Genomic DNA, 17,250 nt, shown 5'->3' with positions numbered 1-17,250 from the left:
TAATGCGGACATGGTCCACAGTCACAAGGAGCACAGTGTGAACACACAACAGCGCTTTCCCTGCAGCGCTCTGTGAGCAGCACAGTAACTGCAGCACTGTACACCTGCCAGTGTAGATATCGTCTAAGTAGAGTCATCAAGTTCTAAAACCCCAAGTGCTGCCATAGGGTAAGATACAAATAATAGAATTTATTTTCAGAGCATCATTCATAAATCACGGAAATTATCATATGACATTTCACAGCAAATAAAAAGCTAAACAGAAAAATATAGGAGAAGTACATTACATGATTACAGGTAGGCTATAGGTAAATGGGGTAGGACTGCAGGAGTTATTCAACCAGTTCTAACTGCAGTGTATTTTTAAAAGATTTAGTCACAAATAGTTTAGAGAATAGACATACTGAACTGAATGTGAAAAAAATATTTGCAAATCTTGAAGGTTTCATGAATTTCCAGATTATTGGTCTGAAAATTGACATCATGGATCATTTATCATCTTCTTGTTTACAAAATTTCCACCCAGAAGCAGAAACAATACCATGTGACCTGGGTGGCCAATCACACGTTACACATACTGATTACTGACTAGTCAGAATAAACTGCTTGTGAACAACAAATGAGCTGAGAATTGTTCATCCAAACTGATCAGTGAATACTTATGAATGGTTATTTTTTATGAACAGATTCTGATTTCTGTAAATGATTTCTGAACAGAAATACGGTCTACATTTACCATCATATTGACAACAATATTAGTCACAATTAATATAATACATCAACCCAATCTTATTCTGACTCTTAGTCCAGAAAAGATCTAATAGCTGTAGCCAGAGTCTTTAATGGAACCAACACACATTAATAAAGAACAAATGCTAATAGCTTCATTTACTCATATTTTTATGCATTAGCTGTAGGGTGTGACAGTACAAAACTGACTAAGAAACTGATACAAATATAAACTTCGGTGAAGAAAAAAATAGTAGGTTAAAGTGTTACAAAGCACTGAAACTCCATTCATTACTATTGAAAAACTGGTAAAGTGGCAAAAGAAGGAGAAATTACAGTAAGTCAATCATTAAGAAAACCAGCCTTTGATGTTTGAAAATACAGAAGATAATTGTTTTAAAATAGCTTCTATTATGTTAACATCCTCAACAGCTATTTCCCTGAGTTCATGTAGCTGTGCCTGGTAGTGGGTATTTATTTTCTCTAAATCTATTTCCCATTTTTGTCACTGGGCCTCTTTCTGTTGTTTCAAAGTGTTTTCATTATATGAGCCTTCTTTCTGTAATTTCTCATCTATTTCCTTACATTCCTCTTCATCCTGAGATTCCACTTCTCTTTTCTTTTTTTCCCTCTCTTCCTCATAGTATTTTCTGAGTGTCTCGATTTCTTCTTGAAGTTTCTTCTGAGCATATTCATACATGTCATTAGTATAATGTGAGCCTCCATTCTGTTTCATCATCTTATCAATCATTGCAGTCAGCTCTGAAATCTGTTCTTCCTGCTCCTGTCCTTTTGCTTTGTTGTTGAAAGCACAGCATCGATTCCCGCACTTTTGCATTGACTCCTGAAGATCTTTGTCACTGGAAACTTTTAAATAATCATGTAAAGGCATACCATCTAAGTAATCTTTTCTGGTGAACAAGAAGATCATGTACTGTGCAGCTTTTTCCCCAAAAATGTCTTGTATTCGTTCAACTGTTTTTTTCTCTTCTTCAGTGAAACGACCCAGCTGCATCACCAGAACTATAGCATGGGGTCCTGGGGAGGAGACTGCCATACAACGCCCTATTTCTTCCATAGTTTCTATTAAAGGAATTTTTGGGTCAAAAAGACCAGGAGTATCAATGACTACAATGTCTCTGCCATTCCAAGCCCTGCTCTCCTTCTTACATGTCGTTGTTATGGATTTTGCTGAGATTTTAGACTCAAACTGATTCCTACCAAGGATGGAGTTTCCTGTTGCACTTTTCCCAGCTCCAGTTTTGCCAACAAGAACAATCCGTAGTTCGGATTTCTCAGTGCACTGGCTGGCAGTTCTTGGGCCTGGAAGAAGTAAGTTTGACAATGTTATTGTAAAGATAATCTCCCCCCCCCATCTCTCCCTCCCAAGTTCTGTAAACCTTCCCTGGGTAACCTGAGAGTCTTCCCCACCAATTTCCTGGTGAACACCGATCCAAACCCCTTGGATCTTATTACAAGGAAAAAAATTAATCAGGTTCTTAAAAAGAAGGCTTTTAATTAAGGAAAAGATGTAAAAGAAATACCTCTGAGAGATTAACGTACAAGCTATTCTTATAGACAACAGATTAAAAACACAGAGGCTGTTCTCCTGGGCAAAACCTTAGTTACACAAAAGAAAACCCAATTTGATTATCCCTCTAATGCAAAAAGACAAAGTCACAAAAGGAAATAAACACAAGCTCATTTATTCCTTCTCTAATACTCACTACCCTGGGTGATTCCTTGATCTTTTTCACTCTGGCACAGAACTTAACAGACTGACTGAACAAAGGAAACTTCCCTCCTTCCTGGGTGAAACATCTTGTTCCCCCATTGGTTCCTCTGGTCAGGTGTCAGCTAGGCTGGGTGAACTTCTTAACTCTTTACTGTCTATGACAGGGTGTGTTTGGGGATTTCCCTCTCTGTAATTATACCTGTTGTAAGGCCTTAGTTAACTGGCATGGAAACATTTTGCATGTTGGAGCGGAGCAGCAAAGTGGGTGATTAGCACTGACAGCCTGTCACCTTTGGAGGCCTTGGCTCAGATGTGAGTGAGTTCTAAGCATTCAGCAGGCTTTGGGCATGAGGGGACCAGCGCAGGGATCAAGTGTTTCTGGGAGGAATGCTGGTCTGGATCCTTATGTTCTGTTTTGGAATCACTGCTCGCGGTGTGGTGTTGCCACCAGGTCTCATTAGCTCCTTGTCCAGCCTCTACCATACGCAGAGAGGAGCAGCAGTCACCAGGAGCCAGTCCAGGAAGGTGGGAACAGCAGAAAGAGCCAGGGGCAGGCTAGAGAATGGGCTCTCTGTTTAGCAGAAGATGCCTGACTTCCATATAATTGGAGCATACCCAGCTGCTCCTGACATCAGCTGGGGTTTTGGGGGCTCAGCACCTCTACAAATCAGCCCCTGTTTTCTTTTTGGGGTGAAAAGAGAAAAGGAGGAGTCTAGGGAGAAAAAGGTGAAAAGGGGAATGGGACAAATAATTGGGACAGATGGATGAAAGGGGAAAAGAGTGAAGCCTGGGGAGCAGGAGAAGGAAAACGGGAGTGAGGAGGGAAAGCAGTGAAGGAAAAGAGGGGAAGACAGGAAGAAAACACTGTAGGAGAGGGACAGATAGTAGAAGTAGATGGAGAACATGCGCCATGCCCACAATAGCAGCTCTTCTCACTCACAGTTAGGGGAGCTGATTAACACATCCAGGGGAATGAATGCAATAGAGCTGCATTGCCCGGCTTTAGAGCCAAATCCCACCTTCTCCGTGGCATGGAGCCCTTAGGACCTCCCTGGGGAGCTGTTCTGCACAGCAGCAGAGGAGCAATGGGATCCCAGAGAGGAGCCCTCTCTCGGCAATGGCCACAGCATCCCCTCAGCTCTTCCCCTCGCATGGAGTCTGCCTGGCACTCGGCTAGGGGGAGTTACACCAGGGGAAATGGTGCCTTCCCAACTGTTCCAGCCAATGAGGCCGTTCAGCAGCTGGGTAACAGCCTGGGACACTGAATGGGTGAGCAGCCCAGGGAAAGCCGCTCTGGCTGACCAGTACTAAGTGGAGCTGCCAGCTGGGGAGGATGGGCCTGTCAGGGTGAAGAACAGCCACCAAGGGCAACTGGCCTGGGAGGAGGAGAAAATGGCTCTTTGTGATTTCATTAAAACGCCCCTTCCGGGTCCCCTCTCCCTGTGATGTTGGGCTGCATCGGGTCAGCAGTAACTGCCCTGGCCCCTGCATGGGGGAGAAATGGAGGGTAGGATCTGTGGAAGGCTCGTTGGAGGAAGGGAGCTAGATACAGTAGAGCAGCCGGCCTGCCCACAAGTGACCCCCTCACTCTTGATCGGGGAGAAGCCATAGAGTCCCACCAAACCTGTGTCCAGATCAGCCTGACTGTCCTCAGACCAATTAGGCAGGTGCAGGGTTGGGGTATCCCACAGACACAGACCATCCTTCCAATCACACCCAGGAAGCCGAGGTTGTCTGTGGAGCTGGTGTAACCACATACCTTCTGGGTGTAGTGTTGTGTCCCATCTAGTGGCACCAAGACCACTTAGGGAGAGAGAAAATGAGTCTGCCAGTTGGCTTTTAGCTCACACGGTAGAGGCTCCTGCACTAAACTTCAGAGGTCCCTGGTACAGTCCTGCCCATTGACAACTGGGGTCTGTTGGCATTACACTAGCAGTGCAGCCTGGGAAAAGTCCCCTGTTTTCAAAATCAGGAGAAATGCAGGGAGAGGGTATGGGGAATTAGGAAAACATTGAGAAAAATGGAAAAGAATTTCAGTTTTTTTCAAGGCAGTTGGGGGATTGACTGAAGCCCTCAAAGGGGTGGGAGTGAGGGAGAAAACCTTTAGCCCAGTACAGCTCTGTTGGATGAGTGTGAACTGTCAGTTCCAATGTAAGGACTGCTTTTGGTGTCATCCTGGACCATAGGAAACAATTCCCCACCTCACAAAACCACTGCAAGATTTGTCTTGATTGCTAGACCATGTTTACACTACAGTTTTGTTGACATAACTTTTGTCACTCAGAGGTGTGAATAAGTCACCACCTTGAGCAATGTAAGTTACACTGACCTAAGCACTGGTGAAGACGAAGGGTACGTCTACACTACGGGACTATTCCGAATTTGCATAAACCGGTTTTGTAAAACAGATTTTATAAAATCGAGTGCGCGCGGCCACACTAAACACATTAAATCGGTGTTGTGCGTCCATGGTCCGAGGCTAGCGTCGATTTCTGGAGCGTTGCACTGTGGGTAGCTATCCCGTAGCTATCCCATAGTTCCCGCAGCCTCCCCCGCCCCTTGGCATTTCCGGGTTGAGATCCCAGTGCCTGATGGGGCAAAAATCATTTTCGCGGGTGGTTCTGGGTACAGCCTCACCCCTCCCTCCCTCCCTGAAAGCGGCAGACAACCGTTTCGCGCCTTTTTTGCTTGGAGAACTGTGCAGACGCCATAGCACAGCAAGCATGGACCGTGCTCAGCTCAATACCGCAATCGTGGATGTTTTAAACACCTCGCGCACTCTCGTGCAGTATATGCTGAACCAGGACCTTCGAACCGAGGCGAGTAAGAGGCGGATACGGCAGCGCGGCGATGACAGTGATGAGGACGTAGACACAGAATTCTCTCAAACCGCGGGCCCCGGCGCTTTGGAGATCCTGATGGTAATGGGGCAGATTCTATCCATTGAACGCCGACTTTGGGCCCGGGAAACAAGCACTGACTGGTGGGACTGCATTGTGTTGCAGGTGTGGGACGATTCCCAGTGGCTGCGAAACTTTCGCATGCGTAAGGGCACTTTCATGGAACTTTGTGACTTGCTTGCCCCTGCCCTGAAACGCCATAATACCAAGATGAGAGCAGCCCTCACAGTAGAGAAGCGAGTGGCGATAGCCCTGTGGAAGCTTGCAACGCCAGACAGCTACCGGTCAGTCGGGAATCAATTTGGAGTTGGAAAATCTACTGTGGGGGCTGCTGTGATGCAAGTAGCCAAAGCAATCACTAAGCTGCTGCTACGAAAGGTTGTGACTCTGGGAAACGTGCAGGCCATAGTGGATGGCTTTGCTGCAATGGGATTCCCTAACTGTGGGGGGGGCGATAGATGGAACCCATATCCCTATCTTGGCACCGCAGCACCAGGGCACCCAGTACGTAAACCGGAAGGGGTACTTTTCAATGGTGCTGCAAGCACTGATGGATCACAAGGGACATTTCACAAACATCCACGTGGGATGGCCAGGGAGGATTCATGACGCTCGCGTATTCAGAAGCACTACTCTGTTTAAACGGCTGCAGCAAGGGAATTACTTCCCAGACCAGAAAATAACAGTTGGGGATGTTGAAATGCCTGTCGTTATCCTGGGGGACCCAGCCTACCCCTTGATGCCATGGCTCATGAAGCCATACACAGGCAGCCTGGACAGTGGTCAGGATCTGTTCAATTACAGGCTGAGCAAGTGCAGAATGGTGGTGGAATGTGCATTTGGCCGTTTAAAGGCACGCTGGCGCACATTACTGACTCGCTCAGACCTCAGCCAAACCAATGTCCCCTATGTTATTGCTGCTTGCTGTATTCTCCACAATCTCTGTGAGAGTAAGGGGGAGACCTTTATGGCGGGGTGGGAGGCTGAGGCAAATCACCTGGCCGCTGATTACGCGCAGCCAGACACCAGGGAGATTAGAAGAGCACACCAGGAAGCGGTGTGCATCAGAGAAGCTTTGAAAATGAGCTTCATCAATGGCCAGGGTACAGTGTGACTGCTGTGTTTGTTGATGAACACCCAACCCCCTTGATTGACTCAGTCCCTGTAAGCAACTCCCCCTCCCCCTTCGAGTACAGCTTACTTATGCAAATAAAGTCGCTCTCATTTAAAAAGCATGAATTCTTTATTGATTCATTATAAAAAGAGGGAGAGAAGTAAGGGTGTGCTTTGGGAGGAGGATAGGAGGGATGGAGAAGGCCATTAAAAAAAATTCAGAGTAACAACATCCTTCTGGTTGGGCTGTCCACGGGGGTGGAGTGGGCGGGTGCACGGAGCCTCCCCCCACGCGTTCTTACACGTCTGGGTGAGGAGGCTAAGGAACATGGTGAGGGGGAGGGTGGTTATACAGGGGCTGCAGCGGCACTCTGTGATCCTGCTGCCGTTCCTGAAGCTCCACAAGACGCCGGAGCATGTCAGTTTGATCACGCAGCAGCCCCAGAGTTGCATCCCGCCACCGCTGATCTTCCTGCCGCAACCGCTGATTTTCCTGCCGGTCTTCCTGCCGCCACCTCTCATCTCGGTTGTCCCTCCTGTCCTCACGTTCACTGGCCTCTTTCCTGTAAATTGAAACCACGTCCTTCCACTCATTCAGATGAGCTCTTTCATTGCGTGTAACTTCCATAATATCCGAGAACATCTAATCTCGCGTCTTCTTTTTCCTCCGCCTTATCTGTGCTAGCCTTTGGGATGGAGGAGGGATGGTTGAAAAATTTGCCGCTGGATGAGGGAAATAAATATTTAGAAAGATACATTTTACAGAACAATGGTTATACTGTTTCACAGTGAACATCACTATTCACCTAGCACATGTGATTTCCCTACAAGGTCGCATTTTTCATCTTAATAGTGAGTGCTTGCAGCTCTGGAGTTACAGATCTCACAGACACAGGTCCAGGCATCAGAATTCAGCTTGCATGCGGCCATGGTAAGCCACTGTCTCAGTGATTTACCCCTCCCCCCCAACGCATGGCTAATACCACGCTAGCTCCCTGCTAATCAACAACCTTCCCCCTCCCCCCCACCCACTGCGTGTCTGGTAGCTTGGGGAAGATCGCCAGTGACCAAACAGAAAAGATCATCGGCATTTCACTCCTCCCCTCCCCCCGCTTCGCTATGTGCAGGAAAGTGTTTTTTTTAAGCTGCTGCATTCCACGAACCCAGTAGAAAAATGGCCACCCCCCTTACTTAAATTCCTGATTTTTAACCAGGTTATCCTGAACGATATCACTTTGCTGAGGATAACAGAACAAGATAAAGAGCGGATGCTTCTTGAATGCCAGCAGTCACCGGGACCATATGCTGCTATGCTTTGCCACGCAATGATACCTGATTACTTGCTACATGCATGGCATGGTAAAGTGTCCTACCATGGTGGGCGGAACAAGGATGCCTTGCCCAGAAACCTTCTGCAAAGGCTTCTGGAGGACCTACAGGAGCGCTTCATCGAGATGTCCCTGGAGGATTTCCTCTCAATCCCCGGACATGTTAACAAACTTTTCTAAGTAACTATACTGTCTGCGAATGCATCCCAAGTCCTCAGGGCAAATCAATCATTAAAAAAGGCTTGCTTAAAAAACAATGTTTGCTATTTGCAAAGGTACACTCACCAGAGCTCCCTTCCATGGCGTCATTGTCTGGAATAGTTGCTTGTGAGGGCTGGGAGCAGGGTAATTCCATCAGGGTGATAAAAAGCTCCTGGCTGCTGGGGGTCACGGAGTGCTGTGTGCTCTCTGCTAGGTCTTCCTCTTCTTCTTCATCTTCATCTTCCCCATCTGCATAATCCTCAGACATGGCAGAGATTACAACCCCCACCTCGGAATCCACGGTCAGGGGTGGGGTACTTGTGGCACAGCCCCCTAAAATTGCATGCAGCTCAGCATAGAAGCGGCATGTTTTTCGACCTGCCCCGGACCTTCCATTTGCTTCTTTGGTTTTCTGGTAGGCTTGTCTGAGCTCCTTAACTTTCACTCTGCACTGCACTGAGTCCCTGCAGTGGCCTTTATCCGTCATAGCCTTAGAAATTCTTTCAAATACTTTTTCATTTCGTCTTTTGGAACGCAGTTCTGTTAGCACTGAATCCTCTCCCCATATAGCGATCAGATCCAGTACCTCCTGAGCGGTCCATGCTGGGGCTCTTTTTCGATTCTCAGGAGACTGCATTGTCACCTGTGATGATGAGCTGTGCGTGGTCACCTGTGATGATGAGCTGTGCGTGGTCACCTGTGATGATGAGCTCTCCATGCTGGGGAAGCAGGAAATGAATTTCAAAAGTTCGCGGGGCTTTTCCTGTCTACCTGGCCAGTGCATCCGAGTTGAGAATGCTGTCCAGAGCGGTCAGTGGTGCACTGTGGGATACCACCCGGAGGCCAATACCGTCGATTTGCGGCCACACTAACCCCAATCCGATATGTTAATCCCGATATTAGCGCTACTCCTCTCGTCGGGGAGGAGTACAGAAACCGATTTAAAGAGCCATTAAAATCAATATAAGGTGCCTCCTAGTGTGGACGGTTGTGGCGTTAAATCGGTTTTACGCTCCTAAAACCGATTTAAACGCCTAGTGTAGACCAGGGCTGTGATATATTGACGGGGGAAGCACAGCTACTGCAAGGCTGAAATAAGAAGTTGATGGGAGAGCTCTCTCCCATTGGTTTAGATCATCTGCACTAGCAGCACTATGGTGGCGCAGTTTCATCAATGCAGCTGTGCCACCATGAGCTCTGTAGTGTACCCATTGCCTGGGTCTTTGTTCAGGAGAGAACCGGGACTGAAATACCAGGGTCTATCACATGTCAGGACTGAGGTGCATTGGCAGAGCTATGAGGAGGCAGCTTAACACATACCAGCAGTCTCAAACCCTTATCTGCAGGAACACAGAAATTTCAAACATTATCGTATCTAAATCTAAAATGTAAGTATGTTCCTTTAACCCAGTGTTTCCCAAACTGTGTTCCGCGAAACACTGGTGTTCCATACGATATGAATAGGTGTTCCATGAAAGAATCTTTTTTTTTTTTAAAAGGATCTTTAATTTTTTTTATTTTAAATTTGGTATATTTGAAGTGTAATTTACAACTCTTTTTGAATGACTATAATTTAACATAAAACTCTATCTATTGATAGATCTTGTATTGAATATCATGGCATAAAGAGAACATGGCACGCAAGCATGTTGACGTCTACCCCTTTCAGGCTCATTTCAGTTAGTGACGTTGTATCCCTTCCACTTGAGGCTGCGCCAACTGCAGTGGTATGCACACACCATTCTCTTTATGCCATGTGGCATCAGAAAGCACTAAGAGCCATTATGTTCTACACAGACAGACAAGCACTTGCAGTTAAAAAAATACCAGCATATCTGAAAATTGTGCTCGATGAAGCAGTACAAATGATCAATTTTGTCAAATCTTGACCACTTCAATCCAGGTTATTTAAGATTGTGTGAGGGAATGGGTAGTCAGCACAAAGCGCTTCTTTTACATATGGAAGTGAGGTGGCTATCCAGAGGAAAAGTGCTTGTGAGGCTTTTTGAGCTTCTTAGTGAACTACTGGTATCCTTCACTTCAGATAATTCAGGATGAAAATTTAATGACTGTCTGACAAATTCCTCATGGCTAATGAGACTTGTGTATCTTGCAGATATTTTTGCAAAATTAAATGAAATTAATCTGTTGCTGCAAGGAAAGAATGTGACCATTTTTACTACAATGGATAAAATTTTGTAGTTAAAAAATCAGAGGGGTAGCAATGTTAGTCTGGATCTGTAAAAGCAGCAAAGAGTCCTGTGGCACCTTATAGACTAATAGACGTATTGGAGCATGAGCTTTCGTGGGTAAAGTCTCAAAGGGCATGAAGGATAGAAGCCATAACAGGGACGCACAGCAGTGCCGCGTGAAAATTAAGGAGCTGAGGCAAGCCTACCACTAAACCAGAGAAGCAAACAGAAGGTCTGGGACAGAGCCACAGACATGCTGCTTCTATGATGAGCTGCATGCCATGCTAGGGGGTGCAGCCACCACTACCCCACCCCTGTGCTTTGACTCATTCAATGGAGAATCATGCAACAAGGAAGTGGGCTTTGGGGATAAGGAAGATGATGACGAAGAGATTGAAGAGCACTCACAGCAAGGAAGCGGAGAAACCGGTTTCCCCAAAAGCCAAGATACCTTTCTCACCCTGGACCTAGTACCTCCCAAACCCACCCAAGGCATACTTACGGACCCTGTAGGCAGAGAAGGACCCTCTGGTGAGTGCACCTTTGTAAATATTACACATTGTTAAAGGCAAGCATGTTTAATGATTAATCTGCCCTGGCATTCGTGGCCACTACAGCTACTGCAAAAGTCTGTTAACGTATGGGGATGGAGCGGAAATCCCAGTGTTTGCTGGCATTCAGACAACATCCATTCCTTATCTCTCTCTGTGTGTTATCCTCAGGAGAGTGATATCATTCAAGGTCACCTGGTTGAAATAAGGTGCTTTTATTAAGGGGACATTCAGAGGTGCCCAATCCTGCTGGGTTGTTTGCCTGTGGCTGAACAGAAATGTTCCCTGCTGTTAGCCACATGGTGGGGGGAGGGGTGAAGTGATCATCCCAGAGAATAGTGTATGTGTGGAGGGGGTTAATTTGGGTTTGTGCTGCACTCTAACACACAAACCCCTTTTAAATTGCAAACCCATTTTAAATGGCCAACCCAATGGGTGCTTGGTATGGGAAATGAGGGCGCTGCTGTTTGAAACCATTCTCACATGTTATGAAAGTTAAAGAAGCCAAAAGACTGTGGCTTACCATGGCTATTTGCAAGACGAATTCTGTTGCCTGGCATGGCGGGAGTGATCTCTCACACCACACCGGCAGGACCTCAATATAAGAGGCAAAATGCTACCTTGTAACAAAAGCACATGTGCTGTGTAATGTGAACAGCAAGGTTTAACGGGAAAGAGTGATCCTACTGTTCCCTAAAATGTGTCTTTTTCACCACCAATCTCCCTTTTCCCCCAGCATCTGCAAATGTTTCTCCTTCGCAGAGGCTAGCGAAGATTAGAAAGTGAAAAAAAAGACACACTCGGGCTGAGATGTTTTCAGAGCTACTGCTGTCCTCCCAGACTGACAGAGCACAGCAGAATGCGTGGAGGCAGACGATGTCAAAGTGCAGGAAAGTACAACAGGAACACGAGGAGAGCTGGCGGGCTGAAGAGGATAGGTGGTGTCAGCTTGCTGACAGAAGGCAAGAGTCGATGCTCTGACTGCTGAAGCATCAAACTGATATGCTCCAGCATATGGTTGAGCTGCAGGAAAGGCAGCAGGAGCACAGACCACTGCTACAGCCCCTGTGTAACCAACCACCCTCCTCCCCAGATTCCATAGCCTCCTCACCCAGATGCCCAAGAACGTGGTGGGAGGGCCTCCGGGCACTCAGAAGATTGCCCAAGCAACAGAAGGCTGGCCTTTAATAAGTTTTAAAGTTTAAGTTTTAAAGTGTGGTGTTGCTTTGTCCTTCCCTTCTCCCCCACCCCACCCTGCGCTTCCCTCCGCCCCCACCCCTCCTGGGCTACCTTGACAGTTATCCCCCTATTTGTGTGATGAATTAATAAAGAATGCATGAATATGAAGCAACAATGACTTTATTGCCTCTGCAAGTGGTGATTGAAGAGGGGCAGGGGAGGGTCTTTAGCTTACAGGGAAGTAGAGTGAACCAAGGGGGTGGGGGTGTTCATCCTGGAGAAACAAACAGAACTTTCACACCATAGCCTGGCCATTCATGAAACTGGTTTTCAAAGCTTTTCTGTTGCACAGTGCGTCCTGCTGTGCTCTTCTAACTGCCCTGGTGTCTGGCTGCACGTAATCAGCGGCCAGGCAATTTGCCTCAACCTCCCATCCCGCCATAAATGTCTCCCCCTTATTCTCACAGCTATTGTAGAGTGCACAGCAAGCAGTAATAACAATGAGAATATTAGTTTTACTGAGATCTATCCAAGTCAGTAAACTGCGTTGGCGTGCTTTTAAACAGCCAAATACACTTGCTCAGCCTATAGTTGAACAGCTCCTGACTACTGTCCAGGCTCCCTGTGTATGGCTTCATGAACCATGGCATTAAGGGGTAGCGTAGGTCCCCCAAGGACAACTACAGGCATCTCAACATCCCCAACAGTTATTTTCTGGTCTGGGAAGAAAGTCCCTTCCTGCAGCTTTTGAAACAAACCAGAGTTCCTGAAGATGCGAGCGTCATGTACCTTTCCTGGCCATCCCACGTTGATGTTGGTGAAACTTCCCCTGTGATCCACCAGTGCTTGCAGCAGCATTGAAAAGTACCCTTTTCAGTTTATGTACTCGCTGGCTTGGTGCCAAGATAGATGGAACCCATATCCCTATCGCCCCACCAGTTAGGGAATCCCATTGCAGCAAAGCCATCGACTATGACCTGCACATTTCCCACAGTCACTATCCTTGATAGCAGATCTTTTATTGAGTGGGATACTTGGAATCACAGCAGCCCCCACAGTAGATTTGCCCACTCCAAATTGATTCCCGACTGACCGGTAGCTGTCTGGCAGTGCAAGCTTCCAGAGGGCTATTGTCACTCACTTCTCAACTACATTTTTGGATGCTTCCTCATTCGTGGAACCAAACAGACTCCTCACTTGCCGACTATATTTGACAGCATTGGTTGTTTTACAGAGGAAATGAGTCATAAATGCTTTACACATTTGCAAGGAACGTGGTAGGTTTTATTCCTCATCAAGAGATATTCTTTGACCACTTCTGTTCTCTGGAGCACTTCTTCCCTCCTCTTTAACCTGCATTTGCAGGGCTGCTCTCATCTTGGTATTATGGTGCTTCAGGGCAGGGGAAAGCAAGTCAAAGTTCCATGAAAGTGCCCTTACGCATGCGAAAGTTTTGCAGCCATTGGGAATCATCCCAGACCTGCAACACTATGCAGTCCCACCAGTCTGTGCTGGTTTCCCGGACCCAGAATCGGCGTTCCACAGCATGAACTTGCCTCATTAACACCATGATGTGCACATTGCCGGGGCCCATACTTTGTGAGAAGTCTATGTCCTCATCACTCTCGTCACCGCGCTGCTGTCACTTCCTTGCCTGGTTTTGCTTTGGCAGGTTCTGCATATACTCCAGGATACTGCACATTGTGTTTACAGTGCTCGTAATTGCCACGGTGATCTCAGCGAGCTCCATGATCCAGTGCTATGGCATCTGGGCTGAAAAAAGGCGCAAAAAGATTGTCTGCTCTGACGGAGGGAGGGGCGACTGACGACATGGCTTACAGGGAATTACAGTCCACAAAGGGGGTGGCTTTGCATCAAGGAGAAACACAAATAAACAACTGTCACACACAGACTGGCCCCCTCAAGGATCAAACTCAAAACCCTGGGTTGATTTCACAGAGGGCGGGAGGAAGCAAATGAATACAAAACAAAATTGGGTCTCTCTCTTGTTTTAATCTACTCCATCTATCTTTTACATCTTTAGGGTGGCAGCAGATGGTGTAGTTTGACTGCTAGCCATTTTCAGCTCCTGGGTGCTCGGCAGAAGATGCTGCATTATGACTGTGAGCCATTGTTCTCTCCTGGGTGCTCAACAGGAGTCTGCCCAGGCGCCCGTGACTGACCTCACCAAGGTTGGTTAAAAGAGTACCCAGGAATATGATGACAATGGCTACCAGTCGTAACGCACCATCTGCTGCCAAAAGGCAATGAGCTACTGCTGTATAATAATGCAGTCCCACGTCTGCTAGCACCAGGAGAGTTACGCTGATGGTCAGCTGCGTGGGTTCCATGCTTGCTGTGGTATGGTGTCTGCACAGGTAACCCAGGAAAAAAGGCGCAAAACCATTGTCTGCCATTGCTTTCACAGAGGAAGGGAGACAACATTTACCAAGAACCACCCGCGACACTGTTTTTGCCCCATCAGGTATTGGGATCTGAACCCAGAATCCCAATGGGCAGTGAAGACTGTGGGATAGCTACCCACAGTGCAAAACTCCGGAAGTCGACACTAGCCTCGGTACTGTGGATGCACTCTGCCAACTTAATGAACTTAGAGCATTTTTTGTGGACACACAGTCGACTGTATAAAAACAATTTCTGAAAAACCGACTTCTATAAATTCGAATTTATTTCATAGTGTAGACATATCCTAATAGAAGAGTACCCTAATGTGGCTAAACGTGCAGTTCGAGTGCTCCTTCCTTTTGCTACAACTTATTTGTGTGAGATGGGATTTTTGTATTATACTTCATCAAAAATCAAATATAGGAATAGACTTGATGCTGCGCCTGACATGAGGATTCAACTTTCCAGCATTATTCCTAATATTAAGTGAATTTGTGATGAAAAGACACAAACACCAATCCCATTAAATCCCAGTTTGTATTTCTGTTTATAAAAATAGATTTTCCTAGTAAAAAAAAATCTAATTTGTTTGGTGATTGTGTGTGTGTGTATATATATATATATATATATATATGTGATACAGCATGGGTTAGGAGGGAGCCTTATTCCCTGTAAGGGGAAGAAAGTTTGCTATATATTAACTAGAGCACCTGACACCAATTAGAGCACCTGAAGCCAGTCACATGATAAAAACCCCTGCTTCAATCAGACAGTGTGGGAGTTGGAGCAGAAAGGATTGGTATTGGAGCAGAGAACAGTTTGAAGGCAAGCAGAGGACAGTTTGGAGAAGTGTTGCGGTGGGCTAAGAAGTCCTAGACCCTAAATAAGGGGCACCTGGCTTGTGCAGAGGGAGGGCAGGAAGCCCCCCCACAAGCTGAAGGGCAGGAGAGGGAAGTAGCCACCAGTTCAAGTGGTTCACCACTATCCGCAGGGCTCCTGGGCTGGGACCTGGAGTAGAGGGCGGGCCCAGGTCCCTCCCTCTCCACTCCACTCCTCTAGGACACTAGTGGAGCAATTAATATTCCAATTTAGGGGCAAGAAATGGTGCCCTGAACCCCCCAAAGAAGAGAAAGCGTGAGACCCATCATAATAGTGCTGGCAATTTGCCACTATATTATATATATATATTTTTTAAAGTAGAACACTTTAATATTAATTTAATTTTGACTCTTGCACTTGATTTTTATACTACATTATATGCACTTTCCAGTTAGAAATTGTTAGTTCAAGTTATTTTAAATTTGTATTTTTGCTTGGTTTTCAAATAAAAAATTGCATTATTTATGCTTAAATATATTATTTTATAAAACAAAACGACTACAAAGTAATATTATAAAAGTGTTCTGTAATAGGCTAAAGTGTTCCGTGGCCAGAAAAGTTTGGGAAATGCTGCTTTAACCCAAACAACAGAATCCAACCTGTACTGTCAGAAGTAGAAAGGGGTAGAATTTTTTTTAAATGGAAAATTTCAAATGTTCATTGTCATAAATCTACAGCTAAGGGTAGCACAAAATCCCTCCTTTACCTGTAAGGGGTTAAGAAGTTCAAATAACCTGGTTGGCACCTGACCAGAAGGGCCAATGGGGAAAGAAGATACTTTCAAATCGGGGGGTGAGGAGAGGAAGGGTTTGTTTGTGCTCTTTGTTTTGTTCCCTCTTGGGACAAAGAGAGAGACCAAGCAGGTGACCCAGCTCCTACGGAAATGATACATTTCTGTAATTTTAGATGTAAGTAATAGCAAGGAGAGTCATTAGATTAGCTTTTGTTTTAGCTGTGAATTTTCCCTATGTTAAGAGGGAGGTTTATTCCTGTTTTTTAAACTTTGAAGTTGAGCCTGGAGGGGAATCCTCTGTGCTTTAAATCTTTTATTACCTTGTAAAATTACCTTCCATCCTGATTTTACAGAGGTACTTTTTACTTTTCTTCTTTATAATAAAGTTCTTCTTTTCAGAATCTGATTGATTTTAGTGTCCTAAACATGAAGGGTCTGGTCTGTACTTTTATTAAAGGCAATTGGTTAGTATATTATTCTTAAGCCTCTCCAGGAAAGAGGGTGAAGGGGCTTGGGGGGAGATTTGGGGGAAAATAGGGACTTCAAGTGGTCCTTGTCTTGAATCTTTGTCTAAATCACTTGGTGGTGGCAGCAATACTGTCCAAGGGAAAGGGAAGGAATTTGTGCCTTGGGGAAATTTTTAACCTAAGCTGGTGAAAATGTAAGCTTAGGGGGTCTTTCATGCAGGTCCCCACACCTGCACCCCAGAGTTCAGAGTTGTGAGGGAACCCTGACATTCATAAAAACAAAAACCAAACAGTCTTCAGTCTAAATCCAGTTGCCAAAAGACAACAAGTTGTTGGTTTTCTGATGGAAAGTCAAAACTAGCCATGGACAGCACCCACTTCTTAGGAAAAGTTTTGTTTAGTAGAAAACCAAATTTTCCAACCCCCCCCCCAAAAAAAAACAAAAACAAAAAAAAAACCCTCAGCTTTGATGGAAACTTTTTGAGCAGTGCTAGTGAGAATCTCACAGCACCCAAACATGTGACCTAGCAACTGCTTCTCTTGTTTTTACAGCAATTGCATCTGTCCTTGCAGCTGAGCAAAGAAGCCAAACTGTGGAGAGGGAACTATTGAGCCCCATGCAAACCTGTTGAGTGAGAAGAGATATTTCGGGAGCATGAATCAAACCCCCATGCTAGCGAGGCTCTCAATTTCATTATGGAAAATCAAGAGCTGACAGTTCATGCAGAAATAAGGACAGCACAGGGGAAATGTCATTCTCTTACCCATTTTGTCGTCAGTTTGATTTCCTAGATGAGACTCTGGCTGAAATATTTGATATTAAAAATGTGAATATTG

General features: G+C 45.8%; 1 pseudogene; it reads right to left on the bottom strand.

Moving 5' to 3' along the window:
- Window positions 1–1,078: 1,078 nt before the first annotated feature.
- On the bottom strand, window positions 1,079–14,279 carry LOC120393776 (annotated as a pseudogene).
- Between the last annotated feature and the right edge of the window lie 2,971 nt (window positions 14,280–17,250).

This window comes from Mauremys reevesii, unplaced genomic scaffold (assembly GCF_016161935.1).
Source record: "Mauremys reevesii isolate NIE-2019 unplaced genomic scaffold, ASM1616193v1 Contig3, whole genome shotgun sequence".
Classification (NCBI taxonomy): Eukaryota; Metazoa; Chordata; order Testudines; family Geoemydidae; genus Mauremys; species Mauremys reevesii.
This window is presented reverse-complemented; position numbering and strand designations above follow the sequence as displayed.